We start from the raw sequence: 18,331 nt of genomic DNA, 5'->3' as shown, positions 1-18,331 counted from the left end.
CAATTTGGCTAGCATCCTCTAACACAAAAAACGTTACCAACAAATTTCCCCCATATTTCAAAGACAAATCCATCCCAATTATTTCATATTTCTATACTTCGCCCATTGCATCCAAAATTTTTAATTATAAAAGGCTATTGCAGAACCCCGAGATTGAGGACTTAAATGCTAAACCACCTGACTGTTCTTGCAAAAACTTTCCATACAAATATGGTCCTTCTAGTCACGTCGTTACGGGATATTTAACCATGATCGAAAATGAATCTCTACGTTATAATGTAATATCCTTTCTCAAGGTCCCAAGTACCGTGAACTACTCTCCATAAATTGGAATTATAACTTTAAAGTTCTTGGATGCCGTCGAGGACTATGCAAGAAAAAATGATAAAACTATAACATGAAGAAATTGTTTCTCCGTCAAAGTGGTTAAACGACGTGATGTCTTTAATTTTGAAACGGATGAAAGTTTAAAGTAGATCAAGGAGTGCCAAGGCTACATCAGTTTTCATAGACCCTGATGTAGCAAAAAACATTGTCTTCTACACATGACGAATATGTTGTCATAACAGCAGACAAAGCCCCAAATAAAATTTGTTTTGTCTGGAAAACGTTTTACATCCAATGTTTATTATCAGAGGCAGACCTAGAAAATAACAGGAGCAATAGACTGCTACCACATCTCCAAAGAAGAGAGTGTGGAAAACCATAAATCTCTGCTATCCTCTATGGATTTCTCTACCAAGAACGATGACTGCGATTTACTGTCTATGTACTGGATTCATTAACTCCACAAGAATCAATACAAAAAACGTTCCATAGCTGGATCTGCAAAATGTACCACCAAACCTCTTTCAAAACTTTTAACTGCTATACTCACAAATGTCAGAGAGGGTCGGCAGTCCTACCACGACACTTGTTCCTTCCGTAGTTGTATTATTTCAATGTGGATACTAAAAAACGTAAGATCGTTTGCACACAATCAGTTCAAGACTATTATTAGAATATAAAATCATTTAAACCTATGATTTTTCAACACTGTATACTTCTATTCCCCATACTCAGTTAAAATTCCGACTTAAAGACATCATACATCGTTGTTTTTTCCAAAAAAGATGGTCCACCTAGATACAAATATATAGTTCTTGCTAGAGATTCAAAATCATCTTTGAAATATACAGAGGAAGATATTAACAAAATGCTGGAATTTTCAATTGTCAGCATATTTGGGCAGTGTGGTGGATATGTTTTTTCCACAAGCGGTCGGCATTCCAATGGAAACAAATTGTGCTCCTCTACTTGCTGACCTATTCCTTCACTCTTATCAGGCTGACGTTATAGCTGATATGTTCCGAAAGAAAGAATGTCGTTTGCTTAGATCCTTTTATCCCAGTTTCCGCTATATAGACGACGTATTATCTTTAAACAATCCTTATTTCGGAGATTTGATATATCGCATCTACCCCAAAGAACTTGATATAAAAGATACTACAGACACTGTGAAGTTAGCCTCATATCTTGACCTACACTTAGAAAATCGATGGTAAAGGAAAACTATCCACCAAACTTTACGACAAACATGATGACTTTTCGTTCAGAATTGTCAACTTCCCTTTCACCTGTGGCAACATTCTTTCAGCACCTGCGTATGGAGTGCTCATATCACGACTCATACGTTATGCCAGAGCTTGCCGAAACTAAGCAGACTTTTGTATCGCACTAGAATTCTAACATATAGGGTTCTGGAACAGGGTTACGTTGCTACAAGATTTATTTCATCACTACAGAAATTCTATGGTAGTCATCGTGAACTCGTAGATCGCAATGGTTTGAAAACTGATTTATTCAACGTGTTATAGTTTTCCCTTCCTCGTCCTACCCCGGACTTGACTTTTTATGACCAGTTCGGTGGGTGTTTTTTTTTAGAAAAAGCAGAGGACGCTTACCCTACCAAAGTACCTGGTGTGCCTGTTTTCCATTTCTGTTTTAGTCCCTGGTTAACATTCTTTTGATTACCGCTATAACCTTGGTTCACTTGATTATTCTTTAAAATACGCTAATCCCATTGGATAATCTGCTTTATAAGTGATGTTTAATGAGTCGATGAAACACATCTTTGAACTATTTATATAGGCTATGGCACACAATTAAGTTGACTGCTGTCATTGATTATTGTCTATTGCATATTTTCTATGTACCTCTCAATATATTAAAAACACGACATAAGTGGAACATATGAAATGAAATTATACGAATTAAATTTTTAATTTTCGATGTGTCATAAATATGTAAAAGCTTTGACCGGTCGCATATTTTGGACATGATGCACTCTATGCTTTTCCATGCCGATGAAACATTAAAAGTGAAACATCCAATCCTTAAATGAACACATTTTAATTGGGTAGAGGGAAAAAAGCATTACATGATAGAATTGTGGAAGTCTTATATTCCTACCAACTAAACTATGATATGTGTTTCTATGCATAAGACATGTAACAGTCATTCAGGTAAAACTGTCTTTATTGTATTAATAACTGTATTTATTTAAATCAAATCGTCATTATACTCTTGAACTTTTCGGTAATGCATAATAGTGAGGCGTAAGGCCTTACCTCTTGTCTTCGGAACTTGTTGACAAATCTCAAAAAATAGAATAATTTTGAGTATTAAGATAGTTTGGTTGGTCTTGAATTAGACATATTATCTATGCTAACAATTATGAAAGTGTACTGTTTGTGATAGATAGTCAGTTTAATATGAATCTTCCGGTATCAAAAACCAGGAAATGAAAAATCGCATCCACTAATGTCAATTCAAGTTAATGAAGCGCAAACATCCATGCACTATATTTGTTAAAATAAAATTATTTGATGATTTACAGAAAATGAAAAGATCACTTAAACTGTTAATATTGAGGGTTATTTTTTATACAGTATAATGGGTAATACATGTAGCATAGTTTTCTATATACACCATGAGCTCTGTAATATTGCAATACAGATCTAGATGAAATTAATTTGAGGGCAAATGAATGTGATAGTGTTTATTGTTTAAAAAAAGTATTTTACTTTTGATTTTAACACAAAACAAATCAATGACAACGTTCACAACAATAGTGTCAGTGTAAATATACATATATATTATTCAGGTCCCACTTTAAAGAATATACAAATTTAAGCATTGCACGTTTCTCTAAAATTAATTTAACTGGAACACTAATCAAGGGAACCAAGATTATAGTGGAAATCAAAAGAATGTAATCCATTGCAGGCGACAAAGACCAGACATGAAAAACAGATAAACACAACAAAGAATATAAAATAACTAAAAAAAATACATACAAAGTAACAAAAGTAAATGAGCAACTCGGACTCCACTAAAAACTGGGAGCATGGACTAGGTGCACCGGTAGGGTAAACGTCTCTGCATTTCTAGAAACACCCACCGAGTTGCTCATAAAAAGTCAAGTCCGGGGTAAACAAACGAGGGAAGGAAAACTATGACCCGTTGAATAAATCAATTTTCATGGTGCTAATGGATACACCCTAACGATCCACGAGTTCATGATAACGACCATTAAACTTCTGTAGTGATGACTTCAATCTTGTAGTAACATAACCCTGCTCCAGAAGCCTATTTGTTAGAGTTCTAGCGATACAAAAAGTCTGCGTAGTTTCGGCAAGCTCTGGCATAAAGTATGAGTTGTGATATGAACACTCCATACGCAAATCGCCACTTTGCAAATTTCCTTAAACCGATCTTCAAAATTGTAGATTGGCTGGATGTTGAAGAGAGAGATAATCGGATTCTAATTGTGTCATTCGAAGTCTAAACGACAAGAAATGTAATAGTTATAGATTAATACTTTTCGTATTAATTTAATTTTGATGTACAGGAATTATGATGTACATGTATAGACACTTGTATCCGATCATTATTTGGAGGATATTGTACTTTTAAAACTTCTTACTTTACTAAAGTCATTTAAATTTTATTTTGCAATTCATTGTGTGTCTTTCCCGGACTTGATTTCTGAATTTGAACGAAAGAAAACGGATTCTGTTTTATTTAGTTTTTTTTTTTCTTAAACCATTAGGGATGAGGTAAATGATCGTGCTAGATTCTTTGGAGGATTTTATCTCTAGATTTGATCGTAATGAGAGTCAGTTTTATGCAACAGCAATCCCATATTTCAATTTAGTAGTTACAATTACGCCGTTTCCTACATATTCATTAGGAATCACATGTTCTGTTCATCAAGTCCAAGTTCTATTTGACACATAATGATATATGATTTATTATCAATGCATGTTAATATGTGCATCAAAATAGATACTTCTAAGTAAAAACAATGTGTTGACAACTTTATTTAATACAAAATTGATCAGCAGTAACAGTCATAATGTAATCGAAAAATGAAATTAGATAAAAAAAAATGAAATATGGAATTAACAATACAAAAACTTTATATAAAAAGGGGGACAAATAAACCTTTATTCTACAGCAATGTCATTGTATTTATCTAATTTCATTTTTCGATTACATTACGACTGTTACTGCTGATCAATTTTGTATTAAATAAAGTTGTCAACACGTTGTTTTTAATTATTAAGATCAAATCTAGAAATAAAATCCTACAAAGAATCTAGCACGATCGTTTATCTCATCCGTACTGTTTTAAGAAAAAAAAACTAAATGAAACAGAAACCGTTTTCTTTCGTTCAAATGCAGAAATCAAGTCCGGGAAATATACACAATGAATTGCAAAAAAATATAATATAATCGACTTTAGAAAAGTAAGTACTTTTAAAAGTACTTATCCTCCAAATACTGAACGGATTCAAGTGTCTCAACATGTACATTATATTTCTTGTCCATCAAAATTAAATGGATCTGCACTTAATACTTATTTGAATTCAGACTAAATGGATGTTACTTGTTATTTATCTATCTATTTGATTATTGCGTTTATAGCTCAAAATTCATTTGCAGGTAAGGTTGTTCTGTAGGTAGGTCTTTTATTATCAACATACAATTGTTTAAACATACAACTGGATATTAATACAAATCTTGTATGAATATTTTAATGGCAGTATTGAGCCATGTACATATTTGTAATATATCCACGAGTTCATGATGACTACCAAACAACTTCTGTAGTGATGAAAAATACAATATATCAAAATATCAAAACAGGGAAATACTATACATGAAATTATAAATAAGAAAGCATACATGTATTGTCAAAGTTAAAGGTCAAATGTCAAAGTTTTACCGTTTTGCTTACCATCCCAAATAAATATTTGTAATAGTTGTTACATTTTGATCCTTTTGAACTTATCTGTATTTAACTGCCAAGAGCATTTGTAAGGTTTACGCTTGTTCTTAAATACAGAGGAAATCGGAGAAGAACTGTCTGATCTCACAATAGGTTTACAAAAGTTACCAAAGTGTAAATTGCGCATGGCGCCTTTCACTTGTCCGTGGTCAATGTAATTTGAAATCTGCACTTAGTCTAAAAACCAAATGTTTGTACAAAGTCAGGACCGTTTTTGAAGATCTATTAATTACACTTATTCAGGTAAAAAGCAAAGTTTAAATCTTTTGGTTTTCTGATTTCTTTCTTTCATGTTGTGCTACATGCAGAATAACTTGTGATTCAATGTCTCAGTTGCATGTAAGTACGTGCAAGTTAATAACGGAAACACTTACATGAATTTAAATAATGCATATCTAAACAGGGAAATAATGCACATGAAGTTATCAGTTAACATGCATGTATGTAAGGGAGTGTATCACACTTTAATGAATAAATCTTGGCAACATAAACATTTCTATACATAAGGGTAAAAACAAAATTACCGAACACTAATCCGTTTCATTATCAAGTGAAGTCGAACATAAATCGGGCAAAATAGATATTACACCACCTGAACAGCTAGTACCGCAATGATTCTGACATTTTACAGGCATTTCAAACGAAATGATGGGTTAAATCTAGGTTTTACAGCGCGCTAAATTTCCCTCTTCCAATGAGGCGTGAATATACCAGTGGTTATTAAAAAAGCATTTTCGTGCTATTATCATACTTAGTAAATCAGCGGTCACATCTGCGCAAAGATCAATTTACAAAAAACAATCATTACACATTATTTTAGAAGAAACTGGCTATTTTTCAACTAAGGACTAATATCCAAAAAAGAATTTGGTAAGATACCTTTTAAGACGCATTTCCTCATACCCCTGATTCAAGAGTCTATTGCTCTGATATTTATGGCTTTCAAGTAAATCAGAGTAGCTAGTACTTGCTCTAGCATAAGAAATTAATAGAGAAATGTAAACACCATATGCACGCGATGAAGGTATATCGCACAGGTAAGGAACATTTATCATATAAATATTAAAGTCGTTTCTTTTATCATAAATCTAAATGCTGAGATGATCACTGTTGTCAAATTTGAGATGTAGGTATTAAAAAGATGCAGGGCAAGCTGTTTCTGTAGTCTCCTTTTTCTCGGACTGTGATGGATAAATTGACTGTAAGCATTTTCCAAAAGAAGGGTTGTTGATTTACAATACATTGAAAATATACCTGTATGTAAGGTTAAAGGATTTAGCATCTTTTGAATGTTTATTCTTTATGAGATTCTGAAGAAATTCAGTCTCGTATGAATATAAAAACAAATTGGCTATGAGAGGAGCACAGTAGTGCCAATTTGAAAGCCAACTTGTTGTTGAAAGATAGATCCTCCAAATGTAACAAATGTTATCAATGTGGAAATCAAGCATATCGCAAACCTGTTTTTCTGGTTAGCATACTTTGCCCTTCTGCAATGTTTCAGAAAAATATGTGGATTTATGACAAAGAACAACACAATGTATTTTGAAACAGCAAAAGATTTACGAATTAGTCCTTTCAAACGAGATTTCAATTTATTATGTGGTAACGCAGTGAAATCAAAGATTTGGAGAGAAATAATTTCCGCGAAACTGCGGGATTTTAGGTTTTGAAGTAAATCCTTAGAACCTTTAAATGTCCAGATATGATTAATTCCACTACGAGAGTAGATGTTATAGCAACAAGCTTGCTGTCCATCTGTCACTGCGGACAGTACCTTAATAGATTAACTGACATCACCTTCGTGGAGGAAGATTAATATCCTGCTATATACCTTTCTTTGTATGGATTCCTATGAAGTTTTGGGAATCCAATACAAGTAAGGTAAGTTCACACATTTTGTTTCGATGTTGAAAGATGACAAGAAGGATATGTGGTTGTTTAAGATTTTATCATTGTCAAAAGAAGTACCTTTGTATGTGTTACTATCAATGCCCAATTCCTTAATATAGTAATTGGGGTAACGGCTTTACAAACAAATACAATGTTGTTTGAAGCTTTGTCCACAGAACGATAATATATTTCTCATGTAGTGAGGAAAGGCATCCAATGCCCCAGGTGACACATTTCTGGAGATTCTCGATACGATTCCACACCAACGATCGGTACACATGATACAATAAACTCTCTATTCGATATTAATTATATCAGTCAAAAGTATGGATTTTTTTCACATTTCTGTTATTTATTTTGTTTACTCTTCATATCGTTGCCATACGTTAAGTGTTTAAGTTTACAATTCATCAGTGAGTGATATCTTGTTTTTTTTATAACAATAGTTTAACAGGGTCTTGCAAAATCAAACAATTCATTTTATCATAAAAATACTTGTTAAAATAATATAGTCAAAGTAAAAGGTTTTAGTTTTTTTTACATTTTGCATTCCATTCCAATTAATTTTTTTGCAACAGTTGTTACATTTTGACCCATTTGAACTTATCTTTTTTTACTGCTAGGGGCATTCATAAGGCTTTCGCTTATTGCTAAGTACAGATGTAATCGGAAAAGAACTCTCAGATTTCTAAATAGGTTCAGAGAAAGACAACAAAAATGTTTGTCCAGCTAGCCAATTATATTACATAAATTCATACCATCGAAATGTCGAATAAATTATAAAAGATCTTAAAAAAACAACTGTTGCATATAAGCGTAAGCTTATGGCTCTTCAACTGTGAACCAAAGAATATCATTATCAATTTTGCCAACATATACTGAAAAAACTCCCCATGCGAAGAACATTTTACAAATTTCAAGGTATATGACTGTCCGATTGTTAACGTGTGTGTCATATTGTTCATACACATTAAAATATGAAAGGCATTTACATTAAATGCAAAGCGATTTGCATCTTAACTCGTATCTGGAAAACGCCCCGAAATGTTTTACTTTTGTATCCATTTGGTATCATTCAAGACATGGCTAAACGATTTTACAATCTCTACTAAAAATGTAGATTGCGATGTGCCTTATGCGATATGTACTAAATCATAGCCCTAGATTAATCCTACGACGAGGAATGACCCGGCCAGCGAAAGCTATATTTTTATATAGCCTAGCTGGCCGAGTGGTCTAGTGCGCTGGACTTAGTGTAGACGGTGTTGCCATAGATGTCACAGCAGTACGAGTTCGAGTCCCGCGGAGGGAACGACCAAAAATTTGCTTCGAAATTTGACAGTTCTAACATCGTTGGGAATTTTTCGGACCCTTATAAAAGTTTACGTTATCTTCCCAGGATCAATTTGATCCGATATAGCAGTGTAACGAATAGAGTCGTCACATTCTGAGACGTTGTATATATACATATATTAATGTTTCACTATTATCTTTCATGGAGAGTGCAGTTTATTATAAAGTAGTAAGAAAGTCTCTTACAGTCACATCTTTGGCTACGTTTGTAAATTATGTCCGATAAGAACATCTCAATTTCACAGCATCGGAATGATTAATTGTTTCTGACTATATAAGTTTATAGTGCATGACTTAACAAATTCATTATACGAAATTAAAGTTTTTTGCTTAAAAATTGAATGTACATTCGTGCAAATGTGTATTTATTTTATTTTACCTTGCATTTTCTTTGGCAAGTAAAGACATCATTATGGTACATGCATTTGATTTAAAAAAATAAGAAATAAGTTACGTCTAGAAATTGATGTAGATTTTTTTTAAGTGACCCTCTTTTAAGTGCAACTTAATCGTAAAACGTAAGCAGCTACATTCTTTAATTCCTTAAGTGCTTCCGTTGTACGATTTAGGAGAAAAATATGTCGAAACAGGGAAACAATGTACATGAAACTATTACTAAGAACGCATATATGTATGAGAAAGTTTAACATTTTCCAAAATAAACTGTGGCAATATAGTCATTTATATGCATATGATAATGTGAAAATTCTATTCGATGTTATTTTTAGCAGTTTAAGTTGTACAACAATTGTTACATTTTGACCACTTTGAACCTATCTGTATTTGACTGCTAGGGGCGTTTGTGAGGTTTGAGCTTGTTGCTACATACAAGGGTTATTGAAAAAAGAAGTCACTGATCTCTCAATACACACAAAGACAATAATAACGTGTAAGTCCAGATAGCCATTTACAATAATATTAAATACATTTATACCATCGAAATGTCGAATAAATTCTAAGAGATCATTTGAAAAAAACAACTGTTAGCATAAACATATCGCTCTTCAACGGTGAACCAAAAACATTATTACTACATTTTGCCAATATATAATGAACAAAATTTCCCATGCGTAGGAAGTTGTGCAAATGTCAAGATTGATGACTTTTTAAAATGTATGTCATATTGTTCGTACATATTAAAATATGAAAGGCATTTATATTAAATGCTTAGCAATTTCCATCGTAACTCGTATCTGGAAAACGCCCCGAAATACTTTACTTTTGTATCCATTTGGTATCATTCAAGACATGGCTAGACGATTTTACAATCGATACTAAAATGATGATTGCGATATGCCTTTCATAATATGTTATTATTTTTTAAAGGAAAGATAATAGATGAATATCAATTCATCGAAGATTTTGGCAGGTATTTGAAGTTTCATGGGGCCAAAAACAGTTGGAAAAATGCATCAAAAACATGAGAGAAAGAAGAAGGAAAGCTTGTAGTAATAGACAGCGATAAGAAGCAACTTGCCATCGAGAAGGGCTTCAAAAACATTGGAAATGGTAAGTGATATAACTATATAGGTATTAAAGTAATGCATGAACTTTTATCATCATCTTACCATTTATAAAACCATACATGTCATTGTGAATCGCTATGGTTTAAACCATCAATAAATGAATAAAAGTTAAATATATAAACATAATTAAAATAATTTTACAGACAAATACTATTTCAATCTTTTTTTTAACAGTTTCTAATATGTAATGTATCAAGAGAAACTGTGCTCATAAAGCATGATAAAAAAGCATTTTTCCCAATGAAATCAGCAATATCCGAAATTAGGAAGGTTCGTGCCTTATTCATTGAGGAGTGTAGCAAACATCATATGTTGAAGCTTGTTATAAAGGTAAAAGTACATTTCATGTGTACATTATTTTGTAATATTTATGGTCATGTTTTGCTTAGACCTCGAATGGTGGATAGGACGAAGTGATTTAGAGACTGAAGGGACGTTTAAATGAATAAATGGAGACAAGCTTGGTTACACAAACTGGAGTACATATCAACTCGTCTTTTTTGGAGAAGCTGATTGTACTTTACTTATCACCTACAGATCCTACAAATTATTAAACCATAATTGCAGTTATCCATTGAATTTCATTTGTGAGAAAGAGGCGGAAAGTACGCATCAATATATAAGTTTCTCTTGTACATTACATACCCCAAACTGTATATATGTTTCACTATTATCTTTCATGGGGAATGCAGTTTAGTATTAAGTAGTACTGAAAATACGATTATAAAGTATACGAAGTAGAATCTTAAATTTAAATGATCATATTACTAGATTAATGATTGCCTATTTATATATGGAATAAACATATACTTAAACAACCTAATGGATAAATAAAGAAAAAAAAGAAATATACAGAAAGTCTCCAACTGTCAAATTAATGTCCGACAATAACATGTTAATTTCACAGTGTCGGAGTCATTATTTCTGCCTATATAGGTTTTGCACTAAATCGATATGGCAATATGAAAAATATTGATTATGTTCCATTACTAAAGAAGAGCACTGTAATATAAGTTGAAACCCCCAAAAAATGTCATAGAACAAAAAAAACTTGCAATTGTGACCAAATAAATTTGCTGATTATTCAGGTCAATTGCAGAACACGAATATAGTATGTATTTGCTTAAATGCGGGAAATGCGGGTGGCTATGGAAAATTGCCCATCCTTTAAGAGGTCGAAGGCTAGAATTTAATTCCTTAAAATTCGATAATGTACATTTGTATTGTCGTTGTTGAATCTTATACTCAAGCAGCAAATATCATTACTTTGGGTGTTAAGCGTTTTTTTAAGTAAATGATTCAGTTTTGCTTTTTGGCGTAAAAAGGAAAATTTTAGGTTGCTCTTTCCATCTAAAGTCAACAAATCTTTTTTCGGAAATATTTGAATACATAGAATTATTGATTTGTCATAGTATCATTCAATATTGTTCTTTAAAGCAGGAAATTATAGGCAAGACTTAATTTCATATTGATTGGTGTGTCCAAGGCTTTTCCGACATGTTCCTTGATATTAAACTGAGCCATAGCGTTTGCACTTATTTCCTGATTTACAGATCATCCTACAATTTTTAATTGTAGATAAAAGGTATCAATCTAGTGAAATGGACTTTCATTTGGTCATCGGTGCTGTGGCAGGTGCAGCTGTAATTTTACTTATGATTAGTTCCTTAGTGTATATCAGGTAATAAGAAAGAATGTAAATAGTGAAAAAAAGTTAAACGATAATAATACAATTTAAAAACCAAAGCTTTCCTATTAAAATCCACATATTTCTTTTACGTACGACCTTTGTCTCAAAAACAGAAAAGCATCTCTGAAAGCATTTGGATTTTTATTACGTCACTTTTTGTTGACTAATTCTAAATTCACATAGAGCCAACCTCGTCTTGAACGATATCTAGCCAAACATAAAGTGTTTGAAATATCAAATAATAGTCAATTGCATTTACTTACGATGTTTCACTTCTATTGTACTTACATCTGTCCACTTGTTTTCAATGTTTGAAACAGTTAATACAATGATATATAATACACATGCATGTTTATACTCATTTGGTAATGAGTATTTTAGATCAATTAGTGTAATTATCATCTTCACTGTTTCAGATGTCGAAGAACTCGATTGGAATCTGACTATGTGGTTTCTCAGTGTCGAAAACTTGAAGTTGAAATGCAATATGTGAATCATGATTCTACTCTGTATACGGAGCTTACACAAAATCCATATGAATCAACGGAATGAATATGAACTTATTCAAACATTATGTATTTTACTGAAGTCAATTTACGATTTTGTGACCAACTGAGTACGTCCATTTAATGTACATAGGGCTTTATTTCGACACTATCTTTGTTTGATTTCATCGACCAATGGTAACACAAGTATTCCCCAGCATATGAAAATGCCTCGGAGTTCTATTGGCATCTACCACTGCTATATCAGACTAACTATGTGTCTAAAGTTTCCTCAAATAGATGTCTTTCTGGGTAAACGACACGTGTTTGTGTTATTTTGTTTTCATTTTGTTTGTTCATACATTCAAAACAGACACACACAACAAAGAACATAAAGTAACTAAAATCACAAATGCAAAGTAACAAAAGCGAAAAAGCAACTCGGACTCCACAAAAAACTGGGAGCATGGACCAGGTTAGCGTCCTCTGCTTTTATTTAAAAACACCCGCGGAGTTGCTCATAAAAAGTCATGTCCGGGGTAGACAAACGAAGAAAGGAAACCTATGACCCGTTGAATAACCCAGTATAACCCAGTTTTCATGTGGTGCAGATAGAAACACCTTAACGATCCACTAGTTCATTATGACGACCATAAAACTTCTGTAGTCATGACTTCAATCTTGTAGCTACATAACCCTATTCCAGAAGCCTACTTGTTAGAGTTCTAGCGCGATACAAAAAGACTGCGTAGTTTCTGCAAGCTCGGACATAACGTATGATATGAACACTCCATGCGCAGGTGTAGAAGGGATGTTGCCACAGATGAAAGGAAAGTTGCCAATTCTAAATGAAAAGTTGTCACGTTTGTCGTAAAGTTTGGTCGATATTTTTCCTTTACCATCGATTTCTAAGTGTAGGTCAAGATATGAAGCTGAATTCACAGTAGATGCAAATCAACAATACCAAGGCACTCAAGCTGCAGTATAAGAAAAGTCTACGTATGAATTTAAAAATTAACCTAGCAAGCATTGTTTTTGTCTTTGTTTTTGTTTTCTTTTGTTTTTAAGTGTGTGTCTCAGAGGAAATCATGCAAAATGGTCCAGAAGCAAGGTTAAGATATTGTTCCAATTGAGCATGTATCTTCAAATCGTGTATTTTGGGGTTCAGTGCTAAAATGAAGGGAAAAAAGTCACATTTTTTGTTTCAATGTTTTAAGCCTACATTGATGCAAATGACACAAGATTGTATGTTTTTATTATTTGGCTGATCTAAATGAGGTTTATCACAAAAAAAATATGTGTTTTTATCGAAAATTCGCAATATGCAAAGTTTCTGAAAAAATGTGGTAAATTTTGCATTTTTTGAATGGGTGCCTACAAAAACCTACGTCTTCTAAGGCAGGATATTTTTTGCAAAATATTTTGCAGTTTTATACCATTTAAAGCTTATATTTGTATTCTTCAAATTTTCAATCGCGGATTTTGTGAAAAAACCATGGTACATTTTTGTATTGATTTTGTGTGTAGTCAGTAAATAAATTGAACTTCTATTGAATGCTGACAATAAAGTGTATCTTTCTCAAATACAATTAGGATTTTGTATGTAAATGTTTCTTATTTGGAAAATTCTAATGACCTTGGGGTCTTATTTCAATGTCAAAATGCATAGTTAGTGATATCTGGTTGTACCTTTTTCTGTGCAGATTGGCTATTTGGTTGCACCTTATTATATGACGTGTTCTGGAGTGTTTGAAATTCTTCAACTTGTAGATAGAAAGAAGGCATAAATGGAACATTAAGTGATACCCCGCCACATATCGATAAAAAAAGTGGGATGACTAAAGTGGTCAAAACTAAAAAAAAAATACAAGTTTGATTAATTTTGCTAAATATTGAATTCGTGCTTTATAGTATCATTTTACAAACTTAAAAGGCTTTTCGACTTTCAAAAGTCATTGATCATTTTCAAAAAATCAACTGGAAACAACTGAGCAGACAAGGTCACTACATTGTACCTGTGTCAGTGTATACAAAAATTAAAAAACCATCATTGTGACTTTGCTCATGAGCTTGATTTTCCATAGTAATTCCATGGCAATTTTCTTCTATTTATACTTATAATTAGAGCTGACTATAAAATGTAAAAGGATACAATAACTAACGTAAAAATATATTAACACAAGTAACATTTATTAAAACAATTGCTTGCAAGACACATATTATTATTTATACATAATGCACATCATTTCAATTATATTGTTTGTTTGTTTGTTGGGTTTTAACGTCCTATTTCAATTATAGTGTATCTTCAACAATTAAAAGGATTTTTTTTTTTAAAGCAGCAAGCTAAGGCATATTAATGTATAAAGAAGATAGTGCAGTATGCATAGTATTACATCAGATAACAGTACGAAACATGGGGTTGCACATGTACATGCTAACTACATTTTATATCAAAAATCTTTCCTGTACCTGCTAAAGAGGAAGTTGATAATGGATAGCATCCAAATTCACTAACAACATATTTGTTTCACCAATATTAAGCTGCATACCAATTATGAAATCAATCTATTTAGTGGCAGCTGAGATGTGAAAGTTAAAAATAACGGAAAGTTGATAAAGTAGAGTAACAAAAGTAACAAAAATCACTATTTAAAGGAAATTTTGAAATAAATCAATTCAGTATAACCCAAGAAAATTTTGTCCAAAATCAGTCAAATGGGGGACTTGACTTGATGGAAGGACATGGTGATTCCAATATACATGTACCGCCAACTGGTTAAGTGTAGTAATATCAAAGCAATTCATGAAGTGGCTTCTGGGAAGCACAATGGTATCTACTGTTTATCAACAAAAAAAAAACAAGTATGCAGGTTTTCACAATGCAGCATAAATGCACCAAATATCAAAGACTGAAAATCAATCTTGAAATAAAAACCTATAAAATGTCCTCAAACACTTTGTAGCAAGGATTAATAAAACAACTTCCAGCATTTTAGGTTATAGCCTAACAAACTGCTCATACTTTGTCAGACAATATGTTATGAAGTGAGTTATCAAACAAGAATTAAACACTTTATACACACTATCCATGTAGTTTACAGAAGACTAATATCATGAATATAAAAGTGTCAAAAATGAAGAAAATACTATCAACTTCTTGCATAATTATTATTGTACACAGTCTATTTTTATGAGTGTTTTATGAGTTTCACTAATACGTTTAAGCATGATACATGTAAATGTAAATCTACAATGTGAATTACCTCCCTTTTTAATAAATCATTCTTACATGTTGATGTGAAAACCATTGCAAAATCCATCAAAGGATGAGTTGAAATTTTAATAAATATGTAAGATAGTCATGGTTATTTTATACATCCCAAATTTTGCAAAGGTACATTGTACTTACAAATTACAAATTGACCTCTGACAAAACATTGTTAACGACTACAGATACGTTAGCATTAAAACTGTTTGTCTCTAACAACCTCCGATAACTTCTTGTCATCCTGAGGTATAACCTCTTGAAGTTCTAAACAAGTCTTCTGTTTCTTTTGTTTAGGTTGTATTTCAAGGTGTTTATCCTTTGATAAAAAAAATTCCAAAACATCTTCTAATTTGTGATGGAGTAAGCCATTCACTCTTTTCTAATAGCATTTCACCACTTTCGTTGGTGACTTTACGAAGCTCTTCTGACAACCCAATATAATCTGGTCGACTACTTATCTGTTCACATGACAAACATAAATACTTTTTTTTCACTTTTTCCGAGAAACAATTTAATAACACGTCTTGTCTTTAAAGCCTATCCTTTTTTCATCACACAAGAACTATCACTATTTGTTTAAACCTTGAAAATACAGTTTCTCTTGGTAGGTCTTTAACGATTCTGATTGCTCAAAATAAATTCTGGTAGCCATGTCATGACCTGATTGTTTTTCATCATCATAAACATGATTACCAACAGCCAAATGCCTGTCAAGATTATAAGACCTCACAAATGTTCTTTTACATGATGGCTCAGGACAACAGTAATTAGTCTTATCAGAGGAATCATCATGTTGATCATGTTGATCTATATCATCTTGTTGGTCGCTCTCTGTCACCATGACGCGTTGACCAAAAGATAATTTTCCACTGATGGGTTGATCCTTTGGATATGGCTCTAATATCTGAAAAAAAAATAGAAGATAAATAAAATTGCATAATGTAGCAACTTTTCCTTCTTACAAGATTGCTACAAAATTAGACAAAACATAATGCTGGTGCAATATAATAAGTTCCTTAGAAAATAATCTGCTATTTATCCCAATGGTATATTTTCAATGATGGCATTATGTTTATGACATCCCCATACATGTTCTTTAGAGGATACTCTAAACAGATTCTGTAGATAATACCCAAATGACAATTCTACTTAAGTTTTTTTTTTCTTTTTTTTCAAATTTCTAGTAGTTTTATAAAACTAGAAGAATGTAATAAAAAGCACATGGTCCCCTCTAATCTCAATCACTGACAATAATCATTTTAAATGCCAGTTTGTTTCACATTGTTTTGTAGGATTTAGGCACTTAGGCTATTTTTGTATATGAATCTTTCACACAATAGAATTTTGTTCTAGATATAAGTCATCTCAAACCACGGAATGGATTTAGTTCAAATTTACATATAGTAAGATTGTTCTTTTTGACATATTACACAACCATAATTTTTCAATAAATTTAATGGGAGATGTGCAATTTAGTATCATACAATGTACATGTACATGTAGTTAGTAATGTCAAAAAATTATGTCTGAGTATGCAAACATGTTTTTTTTTAAATTTATACAATAGAGAATTTATACATGTAGTTACATGTAGTTCACATTATATAAAAATTATACATGTACGTATAATTATTATATGTACAAGTATATTATATGGCACCAGCATTTTTAATTAATAATTAAGAGTAAATAATGTCACAATATTGAAAATTGTGAGCAATGTGTACACGTATGGGCAGGTTGCAAGACTTTGCAGAATATTTGTATATGGATAACGATGCCAAAATCAGGTTAGAGGTTACAGATTGTAAATGTACAAAATGTATATGCATTATAAACCCAATAACAACTGTTAAAATTTTGTCATACCTGTACTAACAGAGAGAGTTTCCCTTGTTGCTATCCAGTATTCTTTGCAGCTCTGTACTGATGCACCTCTGTCAGCCTTGCATTTACTGGATGCTGGATTATCTGGAAATCGTTTTTGTTCTTTTCCAATAAATTCCAAAATAATCACGATGTGTTTGGCAAATGTTAAGGCTCGAAGTAGATGGTGAAATGTCAAACAGACCACTCCGATAAAGGATTAGCATTGCCTCGGGAACATTGTTATTACTAGTGCAATTGTGTCCTTGAAGATGGAAGTTTGTGTCCTAGTCACAAAGATAAAGAGGGAAAATTAATGTTTCATATTGCTTTTTGAAGGTATCTTGTGAAAAAATACTCATATTCACACCCTTTTTGCCATAACTTCGCATGTTGCCAATCCTTATAAAAATTACTTTTAAAGCTTGAATTTCTCATATTAAGTCATCAAACTTCTTAAATAATCAACTTTGAATCAACAAGATTCATTCTGAGTGTGAATATGGAGTGGGAGAAGAGTAACTTTTTTTCAAATGCTGCAAAAACAAATATTTCCCATGTTTTATGCATCTATAAATATAAATCTTTGTTTCTAAAAATAGAACATTGCCAGGGTCAACATTTTTGTGACTTAAGTTTCTAGGCATGGTAGTCAACCAAATGCACCATGACAAATATCAATTTGAAAACCTTGTTTCCGGACGATTTTTGTCGATTTTGCATGGTTTTCTCCGAAACATGCACTTAACTATTGATTGTGTTTATATGTAATTACCACATTCCACATCCACATCGGTATCATGTTGCGTATGCTTACTTAAAAAAAATTACAATAAAAAGCGGTTATCAACCCCCGACTGATAACTTATTTTTATACCCGGTATTATCAATTACGCAAAACTGGTCGTTACA

At 32.3% G+C, this 18,331-nt stretch overlaps 1 long non-coding RNA gene across 1 annotated transcript; it reads left to right on the top strand.

Annotated features, from left to right (window-relative positions):
* The first annotated feature begins 4,841 nt into the window (after positions 1-4,841).
* On the top strand, positions 4,842-12,585 carry LOC148619868 (uncharacterized). Its single transcript, XR_015921317.1, has 5 exons — positions 4,842-4,989; positions 9,908-10,090; positions 10,497-10,712; positions 11,686-11,788; positions 12,214-12,585. It is a non-coding gene; the product is annotated as an uncharacterized LOC148619868 (long non-coding RNA).
* The last annotated feature ends 5,746 nt before the right edge of the window (positions 12,586-18,331 follow it).

Source organism: Perna viridis, chromosome 4 (assembly GCF_037379345.1).
Source record: "Perna viridis isolate PV_CMFRI_1.1 ecotype Kerala chromosome 4, ASM3737934v1, whole genome shotgun sequence".
Taxonomy (NCBI): domain Eukaryota; kingdom Metazoa; phylum Mollusca; class Bivalvia; order Mytilida; family Mytilidae; genus Perna; species Perna viridis.
This window is presented reverse-complemented; position numbering and strand designations above follow the sequence as displayed.